Here is an 11741-nt window from a genome sequence, read left to right as displayed (position 1 = left end):
AAATTGTAATACAGAATCGTCCCCAAAGATTTCGGTCAGAGCTGGCATATGCCAAACATGAATACCACCTGAAGCTACCGGTATAACACCTGGCATGGATACCCAGTCCTGAGTGAAAAAGATACCGCGAGCACGATCTTTTTCAATAAAATCATCGCGCAATAAATCAACAAAACCTAAAGTCATTTCGCGTTCCCCTTCTAACTTACCTACTACTGTACCGGAGTGGATATGATCTCCCCCAGACATACGCAATGCTTTAGCTAATACACGGAAATGCATACCATGATTTTTCTGTCTATCAATAACTGCATGCATTGCACGGTGAATGTGAAGAAGTAGGCCATTGTCGCGGCAATAATGAGCCAAAGTAGTATTTGCGGTGAATCCCCCAGTTAAGTAGTCATGCATTACAATAGGAACCCCTAATTCTCTTGCAAATACAGCTCTCTTAATCATTTCTTCACATGTACCCGCAGTCGCATTCAAGTAATGCCCCTTGATTTCACCGGTTTCGGCCTGTGATTTATAAATAGCTTCGGCACAAAAGACAAAACGGTCTCTCCAGCGCATAAATGGTTGTGAGTTTACGTTTTCATCATCTTTGGTAAAATCAAGTCCACCACGTAGACACTCATAACACGCTCTACCATAATTTTTTGCGGATAATCCCAATTTTGGTTTAATAGTACATCCCAATAAAGGACGACCGTACTTGTTCAACTTATCTCTTTCAACTTGGATACCATGAGGCGGGCCTTGGAAAGTTTTTGAATAAGTAGGGGGAATTCGTAGATCCTCCAAACGTAGAGCACGTAGGGCTTTGAAACCAAATACGTTACCTACAATGGAAGTAAACATGTTAGTAACGGAACCCTCTTCAAATAGGTCTAATGGATAAGCTACATAACAGATCCATTGGTTGTCTTCCCCAGCAACAGGCTCGATGTGATAGCATCGTCCTTTGTAACGATCAAGACTGGTAAGTCCATCAGTCCAAACAGTTGTCCATGTACCAGTAGAAGATTCGGCAGCTACTGCAGCCCCTGCTTCTTCGGGCGGAACCCCAGGCTGAGGACTTACTCGGAATGCTGCCAAGATATCAGTATCCTTAGTTTCATACTCTGGGGTGTAGTAAGTCAATTTATAATCTTTAACACCAGCTTGAAATCCAACACCTGCTTTAGTTTCTGTTTGTGGTGACATAAGTCCCTCCCTATAACTCTTGAATTAAGAATTCTCACAATAACAGGGTCTACTCGATGTTAATTAGGCGTAAATGAAACTTTAGCAAAAATCTCGTAAAACAAAAAGGATATTCAATTAATATAATATCAACTCATTAAAGAAAATTGAGGGCATGCTTAGGTTAATGAATATGTTTCATTCATATATAATGCGTACACCCTGTGTATGTTCTATCCTATAGGAATTCCAATATAGGAATTCGATAGGAATTGAGTTGTTGTTATGGTAAGTTAACACGGTTCGTTATTAAACCATGGATTTGATTTACCAAATCCATAATTATTGTATACTCTTTGATAGATATAGCGCAACCCAAATTAATTCCTAATCCTTATTTTACAAGTTCTTAATAGTTCTCTTTTCTTATTTTGAATGCAAATACCTAACTAAATACTAATAAAATTCTTTGTTGACAGCAATCTATGCTTCACAGTAGTATATATTTTGTATATCGAAGTCCTAGATAGGAAAGTAGAGTAGGCACAGATCCTCCACAAAAGGCAAAATGTATATGAAAAAAAAGATTGATTGAACTTTCCAATGGACTCATTCCATGAGTAAACGATTGAATGGGATTCGCTTGGGCAACGAAATCAAGTCCTGGTCCCCTTTTCTCTCTTATTGAATTAACTAATTCATTTCCTTTTTACTTTTGGATTTTTTTTGATTTGATTTGGCATTATTCAACAATAAAAAAAGAAAAATTTCGACAAATTCCTTTTTTTTAATTATGTGATAATTATGAGAACCAATCCTACTACTTCTCCTCCCGGGGTTTCCACAATTGAAGAAAAAAGTACAGGTCGTATCGATCAAATTATTGGACCCGTGCTGGATGTCACTTTTCCCCCAGGCAAGTTACCTTATATTTATAACGCTTTGGTAGTCCAGAGTAGAGACACTGCCGATAAGCAAATTAATGTGACTTGTGAGGTACAACAATTATTAGGAAATAATCGAGTTAGAGCTGTAGCTATGAGTGCTACGGACGGGTTGATGAGAGGAATGGAAGTGATTGACACGGGAGCTCCTCTCAGTGTTCCGGTCGGTGGAGCTACTCTCGGACGAATTTTCAACGTTCTTGGGGAGCCTGTTGACAATTTGGGTCCTGTAGATAGTAGTGCAACGTTCCCTATTCATAGATCTGCGCCTGCCTTTATCGAGTTAGATACGAAATTATCCATCTTTGAAACAGGTATTAAGGTCGTCGATCTTTTAGCTCCTTATCGACGTGGAGGAAAAATAGGACTATTTGGGGGGGCTGGAGTAGGTAAAACAGTACTGATCATGGAATTAATCAATAACATTGCTAAAGCTCATGGGGGCGTATCCGTATTCGGTGGAGTAGGGGAACGGACTCGTGAAGGAAATGATCTTTATATGGAAATGAAGGAATCCGGAGTAATTAATGAAAAAAATATTGAGGAATCAAAGGTAGCTCTAGTCTATGGCCAAATGAATGAACCACCGGGAGCTCGTATGAGAGTTGGTTTAACTGCCCTAACTATGGCGGAATATTTCCGAGATGTTAATAAGCAAGACGTGCTTTTATTTATCGATAATATCTTTCGTTTTGTTCAAGCAGGATCAGAGGTATCCGCTTTATTAGGGAGAATGCCCTCCGCAGTGGGTTATCAACCTACTCTTAGTACAGAAATGGGTTCTTTGCAAGAAAGAATTGCTTCTACTAAAAAGGGATCTATAACTTCGATTCAAGCAGTTTATGTACCTGCAGACGATTTGACCGACCCTGCCCCTGCCACAACATTTGCACATTTGGATGCTACTACCGTACTTTCCAGAGGATTAGCTTCCAAGGGTATTTATCCAGCAGTAGATCCTTTAGATTCAACCTCGACTATGTTACAGCCTCGGATCGTTGGCAACGAACATTATGAAACTGCGCAAAGAGTTAAGGAAACTTTACAACGTTACAAAGAACTTCAGGACATTATCGCAATTCTTGGCTTGGATGAATTATCGGAAGAGGATCGTTTAACTGTAGCAAGAGCAAGAAAAATTGAGCGTTTCTTATCACAACCGTTCTTTGTGGCAGAAGTTTTTACTGGTTCTCCAGGAAAGTATGTTGCTCTTGCGGAAACTATTAGGGGATTTCAACTAATCCTTTCCGGAGAATTAGACGGCCTACCTGAACAGGCTTTTTATTTGGTGGGTAACATCGATGAAGCTAGCACGAAAGCTATAACCTTAGAAGAGGAGAACAAATCGAAGAAATGAAATTAAATCTTTATGTACTGACTCCTAAGCGAATTATTTGGGATTGTGAAGTGAAAGAAATCATTTTATCCACTAATAGTGGCCAAATTGGCGTATTACCAAACCACGCCCCCATTAACACAGCAGTAGATATGGGTCCTTTGAGAATACGCCTCCTCAACGACCAATGGTTAACAGCGATTCTGTGGAGCGGTTTTGCGAGAATAGTTAATAATGAGATCATCATTTTAGGAAATGATGCGGAACTGGGTAGTGATATTGATCCGGAAGAAGCTCAAAAGGCACTTGAAATAGCCGAAGCTAACTTGAGTAAAGCTGAGGGTACGAAAGATTTGGTTGAAGCGAAGCTCGCTCTCAGACGAGCTAGGATACGAATCGAGGCTGTCAATTGGATTCCCCCATCCAATTGAAGACAATCCAGTGGTTTATAGTTGATACAAAGAAAAAGGGAAGAGGGGTAGAAAAAGTTATTAGATAGCGAAGCGAAGTAAGTCCAATGCTATCTAGTAATTTTTCTACCTACTTACCTACTATTGGATTTGAACCAATGACTCCCGCCGTATGAAAGCAATACTCTAACCACTGAGTTAAGTAGGCAATTTATCACCACAAAGGAAGACCCATTACTTCGATCGATTATATATTGAATCCCTTTTCTAAGCAATACCGCTCTGTTATTGGTCTGTTATATACTAAATACTAAACTAAATACTAAACAGATACAGATCAAAGGGGTATCCTCTGGCATTAGAAAATATTCATCTTGACAAGAAATTATCTATATGTTAAGATATCTCTGATAAGGGCTATAGCTCAGTTCGGTAGAGCAACTCGTTTACACGTGCGCCAATGCTTTTCAAAGGAGCTTATTATGCAATGAACATAATCGATCTTATTGCAAAATCAATGTCTTACTTCATAGATTCGAGAGAATAGGAGAACAGTAGCCTGACAAACAGTCGGTTCAGTCCGATTCAGGTGCCAATTCAGGTGCCTAATCAAATAGAACCCTTATGGATTTGCTAGTTGATAAGGTAAATATCCAGCCCACTAAATGCTAGGCGTAATGAGGATAAGGGCCTCCAAAAAACTTCTTTTCGTTCTATGAACTTTAAGGTGTATGAAGTCTCATAGTTAACTCTTGCAGTGGAACGATAGAGACTCCATTTCACTTAGGTTGATTTAATTTAGACCGGAGGCAGACCTAAGTCAAGGTAATCCTCCTTTGAAACACTTTGGTATTGCTCCTAGATAGATCATAATACAAAAAATCAATCAGAGCACAGGGAGCCATCTCATTATCTTTCCGTAAAGAAAAACTATGGTGGACTAACTGATCTTTAAATCAGTTTATGAAAGAGCCCAATGCAAAAAAATGCATGTTGGGTCTTTGAAACAGTTCAAATCATTTCGATAATAATCCGTTTGATCTGTTTTACCGAGAAGGTCTACGGTTCGAATCCGTATAGCCCTAATATGCCCTTTTTTAGATTTTAGGATCTCTATCCTATGTTTTCTTTAGTTTAGTATAGTTTTCATTTTCTCATTAGTATTTGTTTATAGACTGGATAGGCGCCTGCGACATAGAATAGAGATAAAAGCATTACCAAAGGCTCATTCATCGAAAATCAAAATCATACAGACAGGAAAAGAAAAACGAATTTCTATCAAATCAATAGAAGAAAGGATCCTTTCCCTGATTTGAATCCCGTCCTCCTTCAAATAGGATATCTCTAGACTTCCCTATAATAACTGCAATGATTTTATCCATTTTGCGAATTCCTACTTTGTTTTAAGTATATTTATTACTTTGTTTATAGATACATTATGTAAATTGATCAACTTTAAATAGAAAAAATAAAGTAAAGAGTAAATAAGAAAACAGAATATTCTGTCTCATAGTTCTGAAATAGAGTTCTTTATTTTTATTTTATAGTATTACTTCTCATTAATTATACTGCATAGATTAGTCCTACTATCTTAATTAGGTTCTAATTTAGTAGTATTCTCATTTTTATTTAATAGTCTCTTATTATTTTATTATTAAATATTAAATAAAGGATAGAGCTATTCTTTTTTCTAGAGATTCTAGAGAAAGCGAGACAAAGTGAAACGAGAAAGTTTTCTTTATATAAGAATTAGATCTACATACACCATATCTAAATAGAATGGAAATCCAAAAGAAAGGGAGTTGGGATTCCATTGGATGAATCTTTAAAGAAGATGCAGCACAGAGGAAACAAAGGCTAAACTTAAACTAAGCGCTTTTGTTTGAACAAAAAAGATTCTTGTTTCACCGAGGAAAAGAGAGAAGTTCTGGATAAATTGACAATGCTGAATTGAATTGACTAATTTAAGTTCCGCCTATTCCACATTAATGGGAGTACATTATGTTTCTGCTTCACGAATATGATATTTTTTGGACATTTCTAATAATAGCAAGCCTTATTCCTATTTTGGCATTTTCGATTTCAGGACTTTTAGCCCCGGTTAGTGAAGGACCAGAGAAGCTTTCTAGTTATGAATCGGGTATAGAACCCATGGGAGGGGCTTGGGTACAATTCCGAATACGCTATTATATGTTTGCGCTCGTTTTTGTTGTTTTTGATGTGGAAACCGTCTTTCTATACCCTTGGGCAATGAGTTTCGACGTATTGGGTGTATCCGTTTTTATCGAAGCTTTGATTTTCGTGCTTATCTTAGTTGTTGGTTTAGTTTATGCATGGCGAAAAGGAGCCTTGGAATGGTCTTAACTGAATATTTAGACAAAAAAAAAGAAGGAAAAGATTCTATTGAGACAGTTATGAATTTGATTGAGTTTCCCTTACTTGACCAAACAAGTTCCAATTCTGTTATTTCAACTACACCAAATGATCTTTCGAATTGGTCAAGACTCTCCAGTTTATGGCCCCTTCTATACGGTACCAGTTGTTGTTTCATTGAATTTGCTTCATTAATAGGCTCACGATTCGACTTTGATCGTTATGGATTGGTACCAAGATCAAGTCCTAGGCAAGCAGACCTAATTTTAACAGCCGGTACGGTAACAATGAAAATGGCTCCCTCTTTAGTGAGATTATACGAGCAAATGCCTGAACCAAAATACGTCATTGCTATGGGAGCCTGTACTATTACAGGGGGAATGTTCAGTACGGATTCCTATAGTACTGTTCGGGGAGTTGATAAGTTAATTCCTGTGGATGTCTACTTGCCGGGCTGCCCACCTAAACCGGAGGCAGTTATAGATGCCCTAACAAAACTTCGTAAGAAGATATCGCGAGAAATAGTTGAGGATCAAACTCTATCTCAAAATAAAAATAGATGTTTTACTACCAGTCACAAGCTTTATGTTAGGCGCAGTACTCATACAGGAACTTATGAGCAAGAATTGCTCTATCAATCACCATCTACATTAGATATATCTTCTGAAACTTTTTTCAAATCCAAAAGTTCAGTACCTTCCTACAAATTAGTGAATTAGGAGAGGGGCTCTTTTGTGTAGAAAAATAAAAAGCAGGGCAATCTTTCAAACTTGCATCCGAAATGTGAAATATTTATACAAAGAGGGAGAGATGAAGACAATGCAGCAGGGTTGGTTATCTAATTGGCTAGTCAAACATGAGGTGGTTCATAGATCTTTGGGCTTTGATCACCGAGGAATAGAGACTTTACAAATAAAAGCAGGGGATTGGGATTCCATTGCTGTCATTTTATATGTATATGGTTACAATTATTTACGCTCCCAATGTGCTTATGATGTAGCACCCGGTGGATCTTTAGCTAGCGTGTATCATCTTACGAGAATACAATATGGTATAGATAATCCAGAAGAAGTCTGCATAAAAGTCTTTGCCCAAAAGGATAATCCTAGAATTCCGTCTGTCTTCTGGATTTGGAGAAGTGCCGATTTTCAAGAACGCGAATCTTATGATATGGTGGGAATCTCTTATGATAATCATCCGCGCCTTAAACGTATCCTAATGCCTGAAAGTTGGATAGGCTGGCCCTTACGTAAGGATTATATAACCCCCAATTTTTATGAAATACAAGATGCTCATTGAATGATAAGAAATTCATGCTCACTTATACAACACAACTCCAGATTTTATTCAAGTCAAGGAATATTTTTAGGTTCTTTTCCTAGATGAAACGGAATACCTATTTATAATTAATTCCTAATTATACAAAAGCATTCCAGATAGACTGAGCAAAAAAAGGGTTTCATTTGGATTCCCCTATTTTGAAAATCGCATATTAATTTCCTTCATATGAACAGAAAAATAGGATGACTCAAAGAAGTTCTCTACCAGGAACTTTGTACCGCGCACATTACTTAGCACAACTAGGAAAATAAGATAAGATAAAGATAAGCAAGACTAAAAAAATATTCGTCGGAATAGCGGAATACAAAATTAAGAAACGCAAAAAAATAAAGGGGAATCTCACCCCCTTCTTTATCATAAAGAAAAGATATATTTTAAAACTTCTTTAAAAAGAAAAAGAAGTGCCTCTATATTTATATTATAGATTTATCCACTTAGATGAATAAATATTATTAATGAATATGTATCACAATCCATCTCGAGGTATTTGGATCAATACCTATTCGGTGGATCTTTTTTTTTTTTTTCTCTGCCAGGAACCAGATTTGAACTGGTGACACGAGGATTTTCAGTCCTCTGCTCTACCAACTGAGCTATCCTGACCTTTTCTTGTGCATCATCCTAGTAGAGTATTTGTATCTATGTCAATTAAAAGGACTAAAAATTAATTAAAGTATTTCAAATTTTAAATTTGAAAATGGGGGGGGTAGTCCTATGCATTGTGCATGGTTTACTTAAATAAAACTTAAAAATAGAGTGAATAACCAAGATTTCTTGCCGATACTCTAATAAAAAAGAAATCTATTCAATGAATAGGATAAGATCCATTGAGTTCTCTTCGCATTCCTTTGTGAAAGAGTAGAATGAGAAAGCTAATGAATCTTAAACCCATTGCATTGATAAAAAGAAAAAAAAGTGCATTGATAAAAAGAAAAAAAAAAAGAGGATAAATAATAATAATATAGTATAGTTAGGGAATAAAAGAGGATTTGGGGATAGAGGGACTTGAACCCTCACAACTTATAAAGTCGACGGATTTTCCTTTTACTAGAAATTTCATTGTTGTCAGTATTGACATGTAGAATGGGACTCTCTCTTTGTCCTCGTCCGATTAATCCACTTTTTTAAAGATCTCGAAAACTTTGAATTTTAATTGAAGAATTTGATTATTCAATATTCGATTGGAGTGGATTCACAATAATGAAAAAAAAAAATTATGATATGAGTTTTTTATTTCATAATCATTATCATTTCTAATTTCATTTTTAAAAAAGATAAAGAACCTATATTATAATTAGAATATAATATGAGTTCTGTGATTAATCGTTTGCTATGTCAGTATCTATACGTGTTTATTAAATGTATAAGGTATAAAACCCCTCTTTCTCTAATTTAGAACTAGAAGGAATTCCACTAACAACACAACGTAATTAACTCGATTCGTTAGAACAGCTTCCATTGAGTCTCTGCACCTATCCTTTTCCTTTGTATTCTAGTTCGAGAACCCCTTGTTTTCTCAAAACACGGATTTGGCTCAGGATTGCCCTTTTTTAATTCCAGGGTTTCTCTGAATTTGGAAGTTACCACTTAGCAGGTTTCCATACCAAGGCTCAATACAATCAAGTCCGTAGCGTCTACCGATTTCGCCATATCCCCATTTCCCTCTTCTTTGAGACCAGGATTCCTTGTGTAATTTCATCCATCTCTTAGTTTTTTTTTTGAATCATTGAGTTCATCACTCAACGTAGTCTAGCAGTTCAGTTCGACTCTATTTGAGAGACCTCGCTTGCTTATTGCAATTCAGAATTGAATTGATTCTATCCTTGATGTATTTGCAATTCAATCCGAATCAATATATCCAAAAGTTTTTATCTCCCCCACCTCCCGTCTTACTTTTTTATAGTATTCAAAATTATACTATAACGCTTGATATTTATTCTTTTTTTCTAATCAGAATTAGCAATTTTATTTACTCTGACTCTATGTTCCCCTTAGTGAAATATTAATCCTCAAATTATTAACAAATAATAAAGTCTATAATGATCGAATGAAAATACCAATAAATTCTATAATTTTATTTTTTTTAATATCCTATAGTTAAGCATATCAAGCTAACTTTATCTTTAAGAAGTTTTAGTATTTTTTTATTTTTATAAGTATAACTTCAAATTTAGAACTAGTTAATAGCTAAGATTAATAACTAATATCTGAGATTTTACGGATTTCCTATACTATACCTATTTCTATTTGTTACACTATTTCCGTTATGTAAGCCCACTTAGCTCAGAGGTTAGAGCATCGCATTTGTAATGCGAGGGTCATCGGTTCAAATCCGATAGTCGGCTTTTTTTTCTCTATCGATGTTCTACGAACAAGAATCTCTTTTTTTCCGAATTAAATGGAGAATCCAGGATCTTTTATGTTTTTTACCTTACAATTTTGCTAGATACAAAACAATAAAATAAATAATATATATACAAAAAAAAAAGATTTTGATGAAATTCCATTTTTTGGGGTACTTTAGTTGATTTTACTCTGTTTATCCTGTAGTTTAATTCAGTTTTAATTTCGATGTATTCTGTAATGTAAATACAATGAAATTAATTGTGTAAAATGAAATTTCAATAAAATAAAAAAAGGAGTCTTCATGTCCCGTTATCGAGGACCTCGTTTAAAAAAAATACGCCGTCTGGGAGCTTTACCAGGACTCACTAGAAAAACACCTAAATCCGGAAGTAATCTTAAAAAAAAATTCAATTCTGGGAAAAAGGAGCAATATCGTATTCGTCTTCAAGAAAAACAGAAATTGCGTTTTCATTATGGTCTGACAGAACGACAATTACTTAGATATGTACATATCGCTGGAAAAGCAAAAAGGTCAACAGGCCAGGTTTTACTACAATTACTTGAAATGCGTTTGGATAATATCCTTTTTCGATTGGGTATGGCTTCAACCATTCCTGGGGCCCGCCAATTAGTCAACCATAGACATATTTTAGTTAATGGTCGTATAGTCAATATACCAAGTTTTCGTTGCAAACCCCGAGATATTATTACTACGAAAGATAACCAAAGATCAAAAGGTCTGGTTCAAAATTATATTGCTTCATCGGACCCGGGGAAATTGCCAAAGCATTTGGCGATTGACACGTTGGAATATAAAGGACTAGTAAATAAAATCCTAGATAGGAAGTGGGTCGGTCTCAAAATAAATGAGTTGTTAGTTGTAGAATATTACTCTCGTCAGACTTGAACTTAACGAAAAAAGGAAAGGTTCATAGAATTTTCTTCCCCTTCCCCTTTCCCCGAACTAAATCGCCCTAAGACCATTACCATTAATTTGTATTTTCCCATCAACTAGCTAAAATTGATTAACCCTAGGATTAGGATCCTTTTTTCTTTTTTCCTCTATGTGTATTTTACATACCACAGTAATTTGCTATAGAGAATTTCTAATTTCTATTAAATCAAAATAAGATAATATAAGATATTATATTATTGCTGGAAAAAATTGTTATTTGATTTGATACATTGTGATCCTTAACGTTGATGAATTAAGAAAAACGGAAAGAGAGGGATTCGAACCCTCGGTAAACAAAAGTCTACATAGCAGTTCCAATGCTACGCCTTGAACCGCTCGGCCATCTCTCCTACATAACTTATTATGGAAAATAAACTGAGTGAATAGCGAGTTTTCTTATTCCTGCAGTACAGGTACAACCGCAACCACTCGGGGGTTCCATAGTTCTATTGGAAAAATTCCTTTTGATCTAAGTGGAAGGATACAGGATTTTTTACTAGAAATTGCGCTCGCTATAAAATAAAAGTTTTAATTTGGGTTTTCCCGCAACTAAAGAAAAAGAAAATGGAAGAATTCTTCTTATTGCATAATAAAATAAAGAAACCTTAGAATTCCGTTTGCATAAGATACGCTACACCATACTATCGAAATCAAAAATAGGGTATGAGACAATTAATAACTTTGAAAACACGAAATAGTTGATAACATAAGTTGTTGTTCAGAAATAGGAAAGTGGAATGAAATCCAGTCTTAGTCAAATATTTCATATCTCTTCGTGTCCAAGCAGAAGGAAAAGGATACAATTTGAGCTGAGCGGAAAATCCATATCTCTCTTATCCATTTAAAGCATA

At 35.7% G+C, this 11741-nt stretch overlaps 3 non-coding genes across 3 annotated transcripts; 1 reads left to right on the top strand and 2 right to left on the bottom strand.

The window, feature by feature from the left end:
* Positions 1-8119: 8119 nt before the first annotated feature.
* Positions 8120-8192, bottom strand: TRNAF-GAA (transfer RNA phenylalanine (anticodon GAA)). The gene has a single exon. It is a non-coding gene; the product is annotated as a tRNA-Phe (tRNA).
* A 1669-nt stretch (positions 8193-9861) lies between these two features.
* On the top strand, positions 9862-9934 carry TRNAT-UGU (transfer RNA threonine (anticodon UGU)). Its single transcript has one exon. It is a non-coding gene; the product is annotated as a tRNA-Thr (tRNA).
* A 1219-nt stretch (positions 9935-11153) lies between these two features.
* Positions 11154-11240, bottom strand: TRNAS-GGA (transfer RNA serine (anticodon GGA)). The gene has a single exon. It is a non-coding gene; the product is annotated as a tRNA-Ser (tRNA).
* Positions 11241-11741: the final 501 nt, after the last annotated feature.

This window comes from Triticum urartu, unplaced genomic scaffold (genome assembly GCF_056163025.1).
Source record: "Triticum urartu cultivar PI428250 unplaced genomic scaffold, HENAU_Tu73 scaffold2, whole genome shotgun sequence".
Lineage (NCBI taxonomy): Eukaryota > Viridiplantae > Streptophyta > Magnoliopsida > Poales > Poaceae > Triticum > Triticum urartu.
The sequence above is the reverse complement of the archived record's forward strand: the minus strand, read 5'-3'. Positions and strand labels throughout refer to the sequence as shown.